This window comes from Fistularia commersonii, chromosome 5, assembly GCF_037954325.1.
Source record: "Fistularia commersonii isolate RoL2024-O1a breed Wild chromosome 5, RoL_Fcom_v1.0, whole genome shotgun sequence".
NCBI lineage: Eukaryota > Metazoa > Chordata > Actinopteri > Syngnathiformes > Fistulariidae > Fistularia > Fistularia commersonii.
This window is the reverse complement of record NC_141288.1, coordinates 20,744,119-20,757,500: the sequence shown is the minus strand read 5'-3', so window position 1 is coordinate 20,757,500 and position 13,382 is coordinate 20,744,119. Positions and strand designations below refer to the sequence as shown.

The window sequence follows — 13,382 nt, the reverse complement described above, 5'->3', positions numbered from 1 at the left end:
CTCCGTCTCTTGCGGTTTAGCCAATCCTGAATTGCGTGCCTTCCCTGGACTTCTAAGTGTAGAGGGTCTCGCCAGGGCCCATCTGGACCAGGGGATTTGAACATACTCTCCTGTAGCTTCACCTACTCAGCTATCCGGTCAAACCCAGGTGGCTAGCATTGTGCACAGTAGCATCTGGAATGTTCAAGGTCACGATCAAGACATGGTGCAAATCCCAAAAAGACCCTTCAGAGTTAGCACTGACGGTATGGCACGCTCAGAAGACACCCTGACAGAAGTTATCTTCTGGAGACTACATGTGCATCCATAGATTCTTCATGGTTCCTTCATATTCTTGATTTCGGGCGTTAGCATCCGAGTGACACCTGCAGGACAGAAGAAGTACTGATAGCATAGCAGGGGCAGGAAAACAGATACTGGATCAGGGCAGAAACGGTAATCTTGGATTCATAACCAGCATGCGTGTCCTTATTTTTACATTAAAAACAGAGCCGATCCCTTCATAGGCGCCGCAGTCGGTGTCAAAAAAAGCATTTGTATCTACGTACCGATTAGCCAACATTAGTCCGTCATTAGCGATATGAGCTGAAGCGGGCGTTCTGACGGCAGCGGCAACACATCAGTCCTGCAAACTCAAGGTGCAATTTGTAATTTATCAATCAGCGGCAAGGGCTCGGGGCTTTACGTTTCGATTGGCTGTAACTAAGGCCCGTTAAAGCCCCGCTGGGAAAGATCATGCATATTTAAATGGGGTGGATTAAAGGTTGGTCAGCAGGGATCGCGGCGTGCCAACCTCCACCGAACCTTTGACTGCGACGTGCCATAAAGCCTTTAATTGACTAATGGGTGGCGGCGTTGCCTACCGGTCCTCGCAGGCCGCCGCTTAATGTAAACGTTGGCGGCGCCGGGACGCGATAAATCGGCGATGGGCCGTTAAATCAGTGGGCGCGGATGAAAGGACAAACCGCGACTCTCATAAGTACTTTTGGTGTCGGCTATCAAGACACAACTAATAAACCTGCATTACTGGCCTTCACTTCCACAAACACGTTCTAATCTATGGTGTTTGGACGCGCCACGATGGAAATCGATAAGCGGTATGAGGTGAAAAAAAAACAACAAAGATCTCGCCTTCGGTGCGTTCGTTCAACCGTCTGCACAATTTATTCAAACGCAGACTTAATCCTTTGCCTCAGATCTGCTTCATATAAGCACATGTTTAGTTATGCTAAATTTAAAACATCTTTTGTATCTGAATACGATGAATATATTTGGGAAACTGTTTATACATCTAATTCCGACGTAAACCCCCAAATGAATGACTTTAGCACTGCTATCATCTATTCACGCTTCTGTGTTTGCAAGCGTTTCTGTCTGCGAGGAACTCCGGCCGATCCCGTCTTTCCAAACGTCGAGGTAAATCAAACCGATCTATGCTTTTGCAGAAGAAGGTTGGCGAGGACGGTGAAATTGGTCCACCTGTGTGCACGGCTATCTCCGTTCCATCTCCCTCACATCTTATATCTTCACCTAATCCTGGCATAATTGCCTTTTGAGCCTCTCTGCAATCCTCTCCCTTGATGCTTCATTTTCCTCCTGACCTCGCTACCCTCACGCTCGCCGCAACAATCGGCCGTTTCTCTCAAGTAGATACAAAACTTTAAAAGGAGTTGGACACAAGACAAATCATTGCAGCTCAAGCCTTCTTCACCTCCTCAGGAGGAGCAGAAGAAATGAATACTGGATATTTTTTTGCATTTTAACACGTCGTTCATTATCCGGACCACTCGTGCAGCACTCTGGGCGTTACGGGGGCTGCAGCCCAACCCGTCTGCAGGTCGCCAGGCAATCACAGGCCAACGTATGGAGACATACAAGGGGACCCCAAAACATCCCCATAAATGGACCCAAGGGTATCTTCCTTACTGTCACCCTACAAGGTTCTTCTTCACATCTAAAAGGACGTCCTGAGCAGAAGAACCATCAAGTACCGCAGCTATTGTTTGGTCAATGAAGAATGTTCCTGTGGTCGTATGAGCGAGCGTCATAGGCTACCCATTTCATGGCTACTCAAAGTTACCTTGGTACTTTTTGATGCTGCCAAACAAGTAAGCCGGGTCGGGAAACGGGCGACAGGTCGCCCAACCGAAGGCGACCGAAGGCACGGCCGTGTTTTTCCCGACCACATGCAGCAGAACGGAGGTCACCGCTGAGCAAAAAGCACTCGCACCCTTATCTATTTGCAAAATAACCTGTTTGACCCTTAGAAAATCTAATTTACATGAAACCACTTGAATGGAAACATGGTTTTCACGATAGCGGCCTCTTGAGGCGATGATCCAAAGCCGGTTGATTCGTGCGAGGGGAACTTGAAACGGAAGGACCGAACCTCGATGATCCATGGAGACCAGCTTGGGAGCCAAAGTCAACGTCAGCCAGGACCCCCCTTTGTCCTGCTTCCAGGCAACGACCTCAACAAATGAACGAATGGGCCAACGGGGAAATGTCAGCATGAGGACACAAGCATACCCTCCAAAGTCCGTTGGACACAAGCGTCTTTACTTATGCTGCTTCACCGTGGGGCCAAAAGGGATCAGGGTTTTCTGACCTACTGCTCTTTCCCCTTTGCCAGATAATCTTTGGACTACAGCTTTACTTTTTCCTGGCCATTGCCCCACCCTGGGCCTCCGGGCAGAAGTTTGGTGAATGGTAGAGCTCCAGGGAACGACAATGATCAGAGTTCACTATGTTACTCCGTTAGAAGATATTCAACCTCAACCTGAAACCTCAAGACAGAACATCTTGAGGTTTGACAAGTGCGGATTTCGAGCCAAGGATACCGGACGCTCAGATTTTGTAGTCTGTCTTTGAATAGTCCCTTTGGTTCCCTTCCTCCGCCGCTAATCAGACTTGAGAACAATGAAACATTTCAATTACTTGGAGGGGCTGTTTGTGTTTGTGTACATCACTCGGGTTTGAGAGCGTTTGATAAGTACTCTTCTTTCGGGATTCTCGGTGCGCCAATCAAGTTATTTCTTCTGGCGGTTGGAGATGTGAGCGAATTTGGAATTTGAAAAAGCTGGCGCGTTACACAAATGGGACCAGTGGAGTTCCTCACATAGTTTTTGTGTTTTGGTTTTCGGTTTCTCAGCAAATATGGGCAAACCATCAGGAACTCAACTTACATCCCGATTGTCTTCACCTGGTCTTGCTTGTGTCCACCCTGTTCCAGTGAAGTGTGCACGTATAGAGAGTCTGCGTTTCCCTTTGCCCTTTGCTAGCTTACAGTGCCCGTAAGTCCACGTTCCATGACGAAATTTGGATTTGTGAATCCCACGAACCTTGTAAGTTCTCCCCATTTTCCTTTGCATTCTGTATTCAGGCATTGTTTAATTACTTTGTTTTGATTCCTATGTTTCCTCATTTAGTGAGTTGTGTTCTCACCCTCGGCGAGTCGGTCAATCAAGTCATGATTGTTTAAAAGGAGGAGCGACTCCTTCCACAAACCCGAATGGCTTTTGGCGTTTTCGACGTAAATAAAGCCAGATGATAAAAGAATCTGCATATCGACCAAAAAGTTAAAAATGCGGTTTAAATCCCTTTTTTGTCTTTCAAAGTGCAATCCAGTCTCATAAATAGTCCATTGAATTAAAAGGCATTTCTGCAAAGTCAAAGGAACGAAGCTGAACTAACATGGAAGCACACAGAGGACGGGACAATCACCAGATGTCCTCACAAAAAAAAAAATCATAGGGTTTGCTTTCGATGAGCTCCTGGTCATGGGAGGCTTCAGCAGCAGTGGTCCAGACTGCACCACACACACACACACACACACACACACACACACACACACACAAGGCACAGAGCGCCAGGAATGACAGCTGTGATGGGTGGAAGCTAGTAATGTTGATAATGATAATGACATTTGCATTTCCCATTTAGCCGGTTGCGGCAGGGAGGCCATAAAGCCCAAATAACTGCTTAATACAAGTGCCATAACCTGAGACTGGTGAAAACTTAATTGCTAATTCATTCATAAAGCGTTAATCAGTTTGCTCGCTGGAGTCATTGCCGTTTTTTAAATAGTTTTCTCCCACATCGCACTGGCTTGAATGTGCCGTTTAAGCCCAGATTTACCGCCTTCGGTGGATGTATGCTTTCGTCAGACAGACAGATGAGAGTCCAAGATGGGTTCGGAAGAGGAAGAAGAGGAAGAAGAAGAGGAGGAGGAGGAGGAGGAGGAGCGCGACAATTCAAATAAGATGCAAAGGATGCGACGCGGCGATAAACTTCAAATGTAAACACTAACCGATCCAATCTTTTAATAGAAGAGAGGCCGACGAGTAAATGCTAAGGGGCAGACAGAAGCCAATCATAAAACCAGACACCGGGAATTATACCGAGCCGGGCGGACGCCCAGACATGCAAATACAAACAAGGAACGCAGACGCAAAGCTTTTCCCGCTCGGCGGAGGCTCCTCGCCGGGGGGAGCGTGTCGGTCCGGGGCGATTATGAGGAACACGGGTGGCTGAGATCCCATCGGGGCCTCGGGCTCGCGAGCTAAAGGAAAGCCAAGGCGCTAACACCTGTGCGACGCCCGTGGGGACAAACAGACAGAATTACATTTGCCGGGTTCAATCTCCGAGCGGCTCGAGACGCGCCTTTCATGGAAATGATGTCCAAATTTGAAAACAATGAAACGAGGAGGGGGAGCGGCGGGCGGCGGAGGCGGGGGGGTCTCATCTGAATTCCGCTCCCGTCGCTTCTGCGATGGCACTCGCCGAGATACTTCCTTTAAGTGGTAACCTTGATGCGAGGTAACTAATCCCGATTCTGTAAAATACAGGATATAATGAAATGCCGTTAACTTGTTTCTTATTGACCGTCTTACTTGTTCTTCGACGCGGTTGACGAATATACAACATAATGGCCGATCTTAAAGGCGCCATTCGGTCGTAATACGAAACACCGGAGTTAAATTTCCATTCGAGTATCGCGCCGAATGTTATTGTTCCCCGTGTTTACATCATTAACGCAGCCTTGGAGGAAATGTCTTTTACTGCTTTGCATTCGGCTGCGACGGGCGGCTGCAAATAAAACATGGAGAGCTAAGTGCACTTTGCATATTTAAGGAAAAGTCCTGTAACTCTTTGCTAAATAACACCTTGAATCGCGCCGTGTGCCGTCCTAGGATTCCGGGCAGAGCTAATAACGCCTGGGAAAAAAAAAAAACAGCTATTTGTATTTTTACGCGTCTTCATCTGTCATCCCGTGAATCGGCGGGTCCGGGGGGGGGGGGGTCGCGATCCAGACCCCCGATACGTGGTGCTGCAGGGTACGAAATTAAGGAGGGCGTCAACAGCGCCTGTGTTTCTTCATGTCGGGACGAATGAATGAGTGAATTCATTTTTAACCTCCTGTCAGACGCGGTGGCGTTGACTGACGGGTCCCTCGACCCCTCGGCCGGAGGTCGGCGACCGGGGGCCGCGATCCATTACCGCCGGGAGCCGCCATCGGCCGGAAAACCGCCATCCCATAATGTCCGGACTGTGGCGGTGAGACAGAAAGGCCCGTTTCAACGTTGGTTCGGTAAAAGCCCGCGGGGCGTTTGGTGCGGGGCGGACGCAAGGGGTTCAGCAGAAACACTGAGAGGCTGTAATTACAGGCCATCATGTCATCCATCAGTCTTTGTGTTCACGTCGCTGCGCATGGGATCTCGTCTCCCACGACGACGGCCCTGGACGGCGGCTCGGGTCTGCATTCGATTTGGTCCACAGAAGGAACACGCCGGAGATGCTTCAGGCAAGAACTACATGTGCAGGACCATCTGTGTTTGCTTTTAGACGTCTTTGTATCGCACAAAGGGCGGCGCGGTGGTTCCAGAAGGGGGCCTTTCTGTTGGGGGTCTCCATGTTCTCCTCTACGTAGGGTTCCTCACACAGTCCAAACACATGCAGGAGGTTCTCTGAAGACCCCAAATTGTCCAGATGTGTGAATCAGACGGTCAATGCTTGTACGCCACGATGTACCATTGAGAGGGGCAAAAGTTGTATGTCTCTGTATGCGTGATTCTTGTCGAAATTGTCTTGTCTTGGCAAGTGGGTGAGGAGGACGCCTCCATGAGCACGACAACCCCCTTAGACCTAGTTTCTGACGATCAACTCTTACATTTACAAGACAAGCCAACATAACCTGCACTCGCCCAAAACCCCGGCGGACATCTTGGGAAACTCCCCGGAGGTCATCAGGACTGAACAAGCCTCCAGGGCTTGAAGAAATTGAAGTCCAGTGGCCACAACAAGAAGATCTGGACAAGAATTCACCATGACCTGGAGGGCTGAGGACCTCCACAGATGCTGTGGGCAGCGGCGTGCGGTGAGGTTGACGTCTGCTGAGGCACTGACTTCATCACAATCAGGTTTACAAACATAGGAGCCCAACAGAGCTTATTCACTGTTGGATTGGCAGCAGTTAATGGGTTATGTTTATTATCTCAGATCAGCTTTCTTCACACGTGCAAACTGTAGCACACAAAAAGCACATTTAGTTTTAAAAAAAAAGTTCTCACCTTTACTTATAAATGAAGTCTATGCGCCGCTTCTTCTCGATAACTCGATAACTCGTCCTTGTCGTCCTTCAGTTTTAAGTCTTTTTGTCTCAAAGGAGACAAGAAGAATCCCTGGAATCAGTAGCGCCTCCTATCCAGAGGCAGGAGAACTGCCTGCCTCACTTAGTGGCTCTCGGTGGCAGACGTTTTCCGATCCCTCAGCACAAGAAACTAGTAACACACTTACATTTGTTGACAAACTGGAAATGTAGGTCATCTAGCAAAAGTGTTTAAACATTTCAAGAGACAGCGGAGTGCGGAGAATGCTAGCATTCCGCCGTAGTTGCGCAATCGATACTGAGGCTCAACATTCGGCGGCCTCACCGCATGTCTCCTCTCAGTATTTGAACAGTAAATGTGAAAATCCACTCATTTTGGAAAAAAAAAGTCTTTGAATCTAAAACTGGTGCAGTTAAATGATGAATCCCTTTAAAGTATAAATCACTGATAAATATAACTATTTCATTCTTTTTTTCAATTGACATTTTTCTTTTCAAGATTGGCAGGTGAGGCACAGCCTCTCCTGCCTCCCCTGCCTGCACCTCACAGGATGAGTGTGAATGTTGTTGGTCTTTCTACGAGGCGACTGAGCGGAGGAGTGGCAGCATCTCTAGATTACGTGACAATGAGAGGGTGAATAGTTGTGACTCAGTGGAACGAACAAATCAATTGCAGATCATTTGAAGTTTCGTGTTTCCACGTCCAGACACTCGTGTTGCGTAACAACGCCGAACCGCTTGAGCTGATAAGTTTAAACGTCTTCACCCCGTTATAGACGCGCTACAAATGCGCGGCGGTCGAAGCGCATTTTGAACACTGGGCTCGTACTTGTAAGAGTATTTGTATATTGTGGCATCGCTACTTTTTTCTTGAAAGGATATGAATACTTCATCCTCCGCTGACAGCTACTTAACATTCATGGCAATTTCCACCCTGACTAATCCTATATTACAGAAGCGGCGAGCCTGAAGGAGCCGTCTGACTGTGAATCTGTTCATCAGAGCTTCTGCGCTGGTGGTCCTCAAACTCTGATGGTAACTCCTTTTTTTTGTCCCCCCCCCTCTGTTGTATTAAAAAAAGCAATATATTAATACAAAAATGAATGCAGTCCTCAAGTCCATGAGTTTGTTGCTGTGAATGCGACACAAACCAGCGCCATTTCTTTTCTTGTTTTTTTTTTTTTTTTTTTTCCGGAGAAGAAGAAGAAGAAGAAGAAGAAGAAGAAGAAGAAGAAGAAGAAATCGGGTATTATGGGCGGGGAGGTGTATCGCCCGGAGCCAAACACAAAGGAGCCGCGATGACAGCGAGAACTAAGCCCCTTCCACAGGAGCTTGGAGGCGAACTCGGGTGGAAAGAAAACACGGGGAGAACGGCGGCGCTCGCCGACGACGGAAAACCCAAAAGCTGATTAATAGCATTACATGGTTCGGCTGTGGCGGCAAAATAAAGGGAGCTCTGACAGCCTGAGAAAAACAAACTCACCTCCTGAGATGCCTCGCCGTAAACAAGGCTCGGAGAAGAAGAAGAAGAAGAAGAAGAAGAAGAAGATCTGCGGCGAGGACGTCCTACGAGGGGTTGGTCGGGGGGTTCGTGTCTGGAACGAGGATAGGATTTCTGATCTGGAGAGCTACAAGATGGAGGTGAGACGCTGAGGAGAAGACAGGAGGCACCAGAGGTGAAGGTGAGGAGGTTCCTCACCAGGAAGGAGGCCACGTTCTGGAGATAAAGTCACAGATGACCAGAGGAGGGACGGTGAAGATCCAGGAGAAGACCAGAGAGGAGGTTTATGGATGGAGGAAGCCTGTGTCTTCTTCACCACATGCATCCATACATCTCAACCATCAACGTCCTCCTCCAGAGCGTCGAGACTCACCTATGAGAGCTGCCATCTTCAGTCTCAGGAAGTTGATGTACGTTTTCAAGCTCTTGAAGAAACCATGAATTCCCTTCCTGGTCGGAGCCTCCTGATCTTCGGAGGGGTTTCTTCTCTTCTCGCGTCGGACGAGAAAATAAAGCAAATAATGGAAAAAGAAAAAAAACAAGGAGAATGAATCCAAAGCGTGTCGGATGAAATCCGATAACGGAATGGAAAAGTGATTTCACTTTGCACGCGCGTTACTTAATTGCCTCTGGATGGCGTTTGGCTTCGGTTCCATCTGGTCTCACGAGACGCACGCGAAACACAATTAGCGTCATTTGGTGAGCAAATCCACAGAGCTTCTTTTTCTCTGTTTATTTCACACTATTATTCCAGTAATTGCCGGTATTAAATGCGAGCGAAGCGGCAGATATCGCCGTACATGTAAACGCGGCGCCCGAATCAGATTAGCTCCCGTGCTAATTCCTTTCTGTCGTTTCCCGTCCGAGTGAATTCGGTCGGCGTTGGGGGAAAAAAAAACACTTTCTGAAAAACGGTATCACCACCGATGGATCTACATGTGGATATATCACAGAGCGGGACCTCCTCCCGGTGAGAGGGAGGATTAAATCTCCTTAGCAAGTGGTTTCGCCGCGGCAGAAGCCCGAACGCCCGGCGGACTGCACCATTTAATTGGATACTGCGCCATTTATATGATTAACTGCGCACCTTAAAAGTACTCTTAACTCCGGGTTATTCATTAGAGTAGAGGGTACTCTGGGCTCTAATGAAAAGAAAATGTGTTGATAAAGTAGCCTTGTTAATTTCCAGAGATCATATTTTGTTATTATCCCATTCACTGATTATCCATCAGTTTCACTGCGGTTTGGCCTTGAGGGGGGCGGGACGTGCGGGGCGGGGGGTCCTGGAGGCGATGTACTGTTTTATGGTGATACGTGCACATTTTCCAATCCGCCTGATGGATAAAAAGGATGATCTTCATTTCCATTATGCAAACAAAGTGGGGCCGACGCCCCTTAACGGCGAATGAAAGACACCCGGGACAAAAAGCGAATGCTAATTGGCGTCTTGGAGATAAGAGCGTCCGCCTGTCCGAGCGTGCAAACACACACCGACTCGTGCTAAGCTGGTCTTATTGACACCCCCAAAGACAAAACACACACATTTGCAGGCGACTCTTTCCTCATTATTACACAAAGGGAAGTCAAACGGCGCCGTAAACCGATTTTTGAAATGACCGCGATGTAGAAGATGCGCGGGGGAAAATCTGCGGGCGTCCGCCGCTAGCTAGCTAGCTGCATCAATAGCCGCAACTCCATCTCCCGTCCTGCGAGCTAAGCCAGAGAGAAAGTCTGGACTAATCGGCCGAAACCGATCGATCGATCGAACTCCGGCGCGAATCGTTAATGACGGCGGTGGCCGTCGCGGTAATTAAGGCTCAATTAACTCGTGGAGACGAAGCGAGGCGTCGGAGTGATGATAAAAGTTGTAAAACCGCTCATCCCCGACAGCGAGTGCCTTCACATCCGGCAGAGATAATTATCTCGCAGCGTCGGCGTAATGAAGGAGTTCGGGTATTTTTCCACGTGATGCCAGAATCCTATAAAGCAGGGGTTCTTAACCTTTCTGACTCTGAAGCCAAATTTTTTCAGTACAGAGTGGCCCATTAAATATAATTTTAATATATATCATTTATTATTATTAATTATATGCGCAGCATTCGTGACGTCAGAGACTCGTCAAGTTGCAAAGAGAAAAATGGGCTATTTTTTACTCTTTCAGTGAGTTGTTGCTGTATTTCTGAGGCCGTGTCGGCGATACGGTGACTCACGGTGTGGTTTGAGAGTTGGATGGTCTGCAGCTTCTTCTCAGCGGCCTCGCCGATCATCTCACGGCACAAATCAACAGCAGCAGCTCCGCTATGGTGAACGGTTTCTTACTTTGTGCCGCACGTCTGGCTACGAGCTAGCTAGCTTTCAGTGCACTTTTAGAGTCGTCAGTCAGTGACACGATCCATCTTTTCTGCATCTGCTGCTTTTCTCTTGAAAAATTCCACCGGCTTTCCCGCAAGCGTCGGATGCTTGGTGTCCAGGTGCCGCTGTAGTTTTGACGTTTTAAGTGCTTGGTTAGCCAGCGTTAACACACACTCCACACACTGGGCGCTACCTCCGTTTACGAAGCCGTACTTAATGAAGTCGGGATTGTACTTGCGCAAAAATGTACTTTTTGCGGGGGAGGGGGTCGTCTTCAATTTTTTCGTTTTAAACATTTCTCCATCTTGTTTGTTTACAGCTAGCTGAGTGTCTTCTTATTCATGGAGCTGGTTAAAGTAACAACTGACCGATGCATTAGCGCCGCTACATGGTCGGGAGTTGTTATTGCGTCCCGCGGCCCTCGCGGCCCATACATACAAAACAGATTTTTTTTTTGCGGCCCACTAGGTGGCGCTCTGTAGTTAGGAATCACTGCTATAAAGGACGTTAAAGCTACGGCGTCGAGGCATTTTCCCCGAACGCGAGGCTTCCGCTGTGCCTCCAATCACGCGCACATTTGACCACTTGCCTCCTCAGGAGTGCAAAGTGCAGCGTACTTACAGTCCTGCGCGGCGGCCGGCGGCTACTTATCAGCCCGTCCACGTCCGTCTACTCAAACATCTTTACGTGTTTTCGCCGTTCGGCGGCGATGCAAAGCCCTGCGAGGGGAAATCAACTTCAATCAGTTACGCTTTCCCGCTGCGTCGGGGAAGAGAGTCTACACCTCTCGGTTTTGATGAACAAGGACTCGGCTGTGTGATTCTGGAGTAAAGAGCCGAGTCGCCCGGCCTCGGATTGTGCCCAGCTGTCGCCTTTCCATCAAAGGTGGAGATGTGCACGCACACATGCGCCGCTTATCACCTCTCATGAGGAACGGGAGCAAATTGGATTTTCTATATTATCATAAATGAGATGATTTTTGCAGCTGTTCCACTTATAGCATATAATTTGCAGAGGTTCAAATGATTTGAGCACGCCGGTACGGCACACCTATTTGAGATTTTCGTGTCGGTGTGTGTAAAACAGCGTTTCCGAGCGAGCTATAGATAATTTCGTATCACATTTCCTCTCGCTATAGGTGATGTTTTTCCACGTCTACACCACTTCAATTACACAGAGCTGTCCTTATCTGGGGCTGTTCTAATCCCACGCGCCCTGTCAACAATCGTAATTCCATAATGAACTCGCTCCAGTTTTATTTGCCGGGCTTAATGACCCGAAACCCAACGGCTCGCCATAAATGAGCCAGACTTACGGCGGCAGAGAGATACCACCAAGAATACCGACGTGCTCGTTACAGCCCAAAAGAGCTTCTTGGGCGACTTGTACAGTTGCCTGCTCAGGGTACAGGTCATACCCTTCCCTCTTGTCCAAAGCCAACCAGGACTGGCTCAACTCCGTGCGCAGGATACACCTCATCATCATCAGTTGCCCCAGTGGGTGTCTCGGGCCGGGTCATGGTGGCTGCAGACCCAGCGGGCCAATCCAAGCATACCCGCCACCAGTGACATACCCTGAATGTTCCTGGAAGACTCTAAGGCACTCCCACGCCATGCAGGATATACAGTGTTCTGCCAGTGTTCAACCTGGGCGGATGTGCCCAGAACTCCACGAATAGCTCCTCTTCGAGTGCCCAGACCAACTTAATTCCGCAACAGAAGCGTAGCCTCCGACTTGGAGGTGCTGTCTCAACTCAACCGATTGCACCCGGTTGCCGCAGGAGGTGACAAGGCCAACAGAACCACATTGCCCGGGAAAAGCAGAGCGACGATCCTGAGGTCCACTAAGGGGACCTCGTGAAGCTCTCAAACAGAATCAGTGACAAAGAAAGCCAGTGAGGAGCTCAGCACCTTCAGGACACATGTTTACCCTTGTGCTAAGAATGTAGCTTACACAAAATATATACAGGGATGATTTGTAATAACACTAGGACCACTTACCCCTGTAGCCCCATCAAGAAGACATCTCGTGGGACTTGGCCATGCTCCTTCTTCACATCTACAAAGCACATGTGGAAGGGATGAGCAGCTCCTACGAAGCCTCAGGATTCCAGTGGCTCACTGCTCTACGCCCTGGATCGAATCCACCTGGTACCTTCTGAATCAAAGGTTCATCTGACAGCCCAGCTCTTCTCTTCATCGGAAACAACAGTCCCAGATCCCATGCTATAAATAAAAAGTTGATTTCCAATCTTCGGCCCAAGTTGTTCCGATACCATCTCAACCAATGAACAACCTTATTTTTTAAGACATGGTGTTTGTGATGGCCAACCTTTTCCTTGTACAGAAGGCTGTTCCTCCCAGTCGACCCGGGTTTCTCCACCCATGAGCAATGAAGACTTCAAGAAGATATAGGGAGTCACCAGACGTTTTCTCATCCAGGACATCCAGCAACTGCAATAGGTTGGGATAAAAAAAAAGTTCTTCCCTTCAAACACAACAGCAATACTTTTTCAATCAATGGGGGAACTTTAAACACATTGATGCTCAGCGAGGGACTCATGGTAACCCCAAGAGAAACTCCAGAAAGAAGTCCTAATCCTTCCCAGAAGTTTGTTTCCAGAGCTAATGTTACCTGCAGAGGAGATCTAGCAACCATTTGCGATGAGTATCCCTCGGCCACTTACATTAGCTCTGACCTTTTCTTTGCCACAGAGGTAGATTGACCTGAGAACCTGCTGCGTGTCCACAAGCTCCATGTTCCACATCCGTCTTTGTGCCAAATAGGGGTGGTCCAGTATCCCTAATCCAGGAGATGAAGCTGCTGTTTGGCATTGATAATCAGGGAAGTCATTCTCACTGTAGACCCTGACCAAAGGCCCTTCAGGAGGCCGATGGCAGCTCCTCGGATCATAACCTCCTG

General features: G+C 48.6%; 2 long non-coding RNA genes across 4 annotated transcripts in view; both read right to left on the bottom strand.

Annotated features, from left to right (window-relative positions):
- Window positions 1-12,831, bottom strand: part of LOC147234338 (uncharacterized) — a 30,213-nt gene extending 17,382 nt beyond the window's left edge. For 2 of the 3 annotated variants that reach the window (XR_015106198.1, XR_015106200.1), the window contains exons 1-2: window positions 12,792-12,831; window positions 12,461-12,518 (exon numbers count right to left, since the gene is read on the bottom strand). This is a non-coding gene — a long non-coding RNA (uncharacterized LOC147234338). Of the gene's footprint in view, window positions 1-12,460; window positions 12,519-12,614; window positions 12,643-12,791 lie in introns of those variants that run through there. The other variant, XR_015106199.1, reaches the window with a different exon arrangement.
- On the bottom strand, window positions 8,118-8,582 carry LOC147234339 (uncharacterized). The gene is made up of 3 exons (XR_015106202.1): window positions 8,482-8,582; window positions 8,307-8,324; window positions 8,118-8,202 (listed from the first exon to the last, which is right to left on the bottom strand). It is a non-coding gene; the product is annotated as an uncharacterized LOC147234339 (long non-coding RNA).
- Window positions 12,832-13,382: the final 551 nt, after the last annotated feature.